We start from the raw sequence: 5,067 nt of genomic DNA, 5'->3' as shown, positions 1-5,067 counted from the left end.
ACCATAGCAGTATATATATATATATATATAAGCCCCAAGAAACCCTAAACCCAAATCCTAATCCACGATGGAAAACTAAATTCTAGTCGGCGTGAGATGTACCAAACTCAAACCCTAATTAACATTACAATTTAATTCATTTATAATTTTAACCTAATTAGCTCCTTTAATTCCATAAATAAAATCACACAACATTTAAACCGAACCTAACACAATCACAGAAAAATAAAACACAATCAAACTAAATAGAATAATTAATCCAATAAGGCAACTTCAAATACAAAATTTAAATTTAAATCAAATGGAAACAAAAAAAAAATAAAACAATTAAGCACCTAGCCACATAAATACCAAAAAATAATTAAAATAAATAATGAAAACAATAAAATAAATATTAAAATTTCAATTATAACCCTTACAAAATCAGGGGTATTACAAGTACCTAATTGACAAATAATATCAAGAATGAGAAACGAATATGCAATGGAAAATAAAATAAAAATAGAAGCAGTCTAATGAACACTATTGTCTAGTTTAATTCCAACAAAACCGTTAATCCCTGGCAAATGCGCCAAAATTTGACGAGCCTTTCTTCTATGTGTTTAGAAAACGGACTTTGTAATGTGAGAGGTCGCTTCGCAAGGTCAAAATATGAATGTGGTTTCAGAAGCCTTTCCAGTCAAATTTACATTTATAAAACCACCACTATAACTACTGAAGTATAGTGAGTAGGGATCGTCCACATAGATTATACGTGTTGGAATTTAACTTCGACTCTAATGTACCAATTGATTGCAAAGAGAGAGATCGGTTGATTAAACTAAGATGCAAGGAAATTAAAATGCAATTAAAATAAACTAAGTTGAGTTAGGGATTTAAGAGATGAGAAGTGAGGTCTTGGGGTCTATTGAAATTGCCACCAAACTTGTTCACCAAATCACACACTTTCAAATAATTTGGGAAAAACATTATTGTAAACAAAATACGTCTACTATTGCAATATTAAGCATGGACCATCAAATTCATGTATGAATTGTCTACCTAACCGATAAATAAACTAAGTGTAGCACAAAAGTACAACAAATCCTAATATGGCTCTAAGTTTTTAAGAGACGCAACGCGGAAGTCCTATAACGAAAACACTCCTAAGGACACTAGAACCTGGAGTGCTCTGATACCAACAGTGATACCCCCGAATTTCCGTATGCGGGTTGGCCAGGCCCACGCCCGATAACCCGAGGATATCAAATCAATTAGCAATAATCGAACACAGAATACAAATAAGAAAAACAAGAATAAATAAATTGCTGAAGAGAAACTAGAATAATAATCCAAAACCTTAGAATAAAATTACAGACTATCAATAACAGTACAACAATTTAATAACTAAAACCAAAAGCCAGGTAATTGCAGAATAGTTTATACAACACTACAGCAATTACAGCTCAAAACCATAATCCAATTACTTGTAAGATAATATCTAAGATCCCACAATTAACATCCAAACCATGTAAATTACAACCTATAAATAACAGTATAGCAATTTACAATCCAGAACCATCCCAAATAATTACAGAAGACTATTTATAGTTTCAGCAATTTAAATCCAAGAGTTAAACCATGTATTTGCAGGAAACGGTTTAAAGGTTCAACAACTAGCATCCATAGCATGCGTAGATCACATCTAATATATCAATGACTCTATAATGCATTAAAAATAAGTTTTTAAATCACATTATAGTCCCATAAATTGCTAGATTAATTTGAGCAACTTAATTTTCTCCATCAGGTAACCGCGTGCTAAGTTGTATACTGATATTCTGTTTAATCTGTTAGCACAGAGCCCCAATAAGCTACAAGTCTAATTGTTATTCAAAAGACTCCATCACACATTTAAACTTTAATTTAGAACTATATTATAGCCCCTTAAATTGTCAAATTAAAATTAGACAATAAATTTCCTTCCAGCCGTTACCCGTACGCACAATTGTTAAATTAGCACACTGTTAATTTCATTCACTTAGAGGTCAAGCTTACTCAATTTAAGGACTTAATAACTCTCAAATTTAACCTTCTAATCCCTCTGTAAAACCCTAAAGTCAATAGAAATGTTCCCATGCTCCAATAGTATCCAAACAGTTCGTAGAATTTTTTTCAGAAAATTACTATTTGAAAGAGCCTCTCTAAATTCCAAGAGCAGGCTCTTTTTTGAGCCTGGAGCCGGCTCTAAGAATGTAGAGCTGGCTCAATGAGTGTGGGAGCCGGCTCCCACATCCATGGAGCCGGCTCTCACCTCCTTTGAGAGCTTCCAGTCCCCGTTTGCTCCGTCCTCGTCCTTCTGCTTCTTCTCCGGCCTATTTCCACCCTTCAGTTGATTTCTAAAACTTATCCTAGGGTCTTATTAATACCAAAACAGACTCCCAGTGGTTTTAGAATAACAATTTGAAATCAAATACAGAGATTTAATTAAGCAATTTACTAGCATGCTTAATGAGCAAAACTGGAACAGATAATAACGAATTTATTTCAGACCACTTTCTCAGACAACAGATAATGAAATTTGACATATAATAATCATGCAAGATCCATTTAAGACTCAACAAATTCCCTAGAGTCTAAAATTACAACCGGACTAACAAGCTTTTCCAATAAAACTGAAAACAGATGTGTACGAATTCTGTAATAGATTCGATTACAACCCAAACAGATTATCAATATAACATACAATTAACATGTAAGTTTTAGTTTATAATTTATTTAACCCTAGAGACTACCTAGGTGCACAGAATACAAGCCAAAGGGAAGGAGAAAGTAGAAGAACTTGCCTGTAGCTTTGGTCTCAAAACTGTGTTGTCGTCTTCCTAATTTTCGGCAACCACTGACCACCTTCAAGCCTCCTATGGTTTTGGTTTAATCCACCACAACTCTCCCTTGGCCCTCTCTGTTCTCCTTCTAAGTTTTGTTCTGTTTTTACTCTCGTTCAATTCTCTCCAAACTCTCTGTATTTTCACTGTGTCGTGAATAGGGTTATCAAACCCTAGGGACGTATAAGTTACATATTTATAACTAACTCCAAATCCTAAGTCAATAAAAACCCTAGACGTAAATCCTAATTAATTATGTCGGCAAGTCCATAAAAATACTAAAACCCTAAAAGATAATTCATACACTTAATTTAATTAAACAGTTATGTCCATGCAAGAAAATAATTAATAATACACTTAAAGTAAGCATAACAACCAATAATACAATTAATTTAATTAAAATATACTTAACTAAATAAGGCAATTCAAATACAAAACTAACAGTTTAAAACAAATAAACCAATTAAACATTTAAGCAACTAGCCACATAAAAAAAAAAAAAAACAATAAAGATAATTGAAATTCCAATTTTATTCTTTTTAAAACTAGGGGGTATTACAAATTCCCCCTTTATAAAATGTCCTTGGAGTAGTGAACAAGTCAGAAAATAAACCCTTAAAATATCTAATCCCGCAACTATGTGGTGGGTAGAGTTCGGGAGCATATGAATAAAACAGTTCGCTCCCAGCACATTTTTGATCGATTAAAGAAATCTTCGATCGATCGATCCAAAATATCTTCGATTGATAGAATAAATCTTCAATCGATCCAAATTTTCAGCATTTTTAACTTTTTTTCTGGATTTTTCTGAAATATTTCTGGAACTTTTGCTTAATTCCAAAAAGGCTGTAATAGACCATTTTTAGCCCGTTTGAACCTTATTAACCTGAAATAGACAAAAACACAAATAAGTACTAAAACGGAAAAATAAAGATAGATGAATGGACTAAAATACCCTCGCTTAGGTGCTAATATGTGTCACATTTGAGCGCTCATCATCTGTTGTCCACCGCCACCTTCCACCACTGCGACCACCCGCCGCCTTCCAAACCACCACCTATACCACTACTGTATATTTTCCACCTCCACTATCATCTTCATCGCCATCCAACACCACCACCATTTCTTTTATAAAAATTATAAAAGAATGTTATTTTGTTAACTTAATTAATTGTCATTAAGAGGGGTATTTTGGAGAATTCAATTCAAATTCATTATATTCTAAATTTTAAATTTGTCCAACCAAACACTAGAATGATTATTCATATACATATCATATTTGCAACCAAATAATAGAATTAGAATGACTATTCTATTATATTCCCATGCTCATTACATACTTGCATTTCATTCCATTCCTGCAAAACAAATGCAACATAATAGCAATCATATTTGTGGAAGGAAATGAAAGGAACCATTTTATTGAATTTACAACTATACCCTTTTTATAGATTTAATTTTTTATAAAATAATGACAAATTTGATATTAACAAAGTTGCATTAGAAATATTTGTCTTTCATCCCATTTTGAAATGATAACAAAAGTTACTATTCATGCCTTATTGCATTCCACTGAATCCTTTATTTTCCTTCCAACATTTCATACTAGAAACAATCTATCATCTTTATTACCATTATTATTATTTTTTTCCTTTCATTTCCATTGTGCCAAATTGGCCCTAAAATCGCAACATAAGAGATTACGGATTATATATTAAAATTAGAGGTGCAACTTGGGTTACGTAACCCGAACCCACCCAAGCCCAACTTGATTTTTTATGGGCTTAGACAATCATTTTTATGATTAAGTTTGGGTTTTGGATGAAAAATTCTAACCCAAACTTAATTAGGGTTGAGTTTGGGTTGAGGTGCTATAAACCCGGGTCGAACCTGAACCCGGATTCTATATATTTTTTTTTCCATATATATTTTTATTTGAAATGCATTATATATACTATTCAAATTACGATCACCTTTTTTCTTTCTAACTTCATTTGGTAAATCGTAATTTATTTTATGTTAACATTTAGTAGAATTAATTTTCTAAGAGTTTGTTGGTAATTTATTTATAAATTTGCAATAAGTTTTTAAAACTTTTTTTAAGAGTAATTTAATCATAAAGTAATTCAAGCCCACATTAAATTTGCACCGTGGAGATTGGTCATATGGATAACTTGAATTAGTCTGACTTTCTAACCCGAAA

Source organism: Cornus florida, unplaced genomic scaffold (assembly GCF_030987335.1).
Source record: "Cornus florida cultivar Cherokee Brave unplaced genomic scaffold, ASM3098733v1 CherokeeBrave_3.0.0_Hap2_Chr10, whole genome shotgun sequence".
NCBI lineage: Eukaryota > Viridiplantae > Streptophyta > Magnoliopsida > Cornales > Cornaceae > Cornus > Cornus florida.
Note: the sequence above shows the minus strand (reverse complement) of the source record.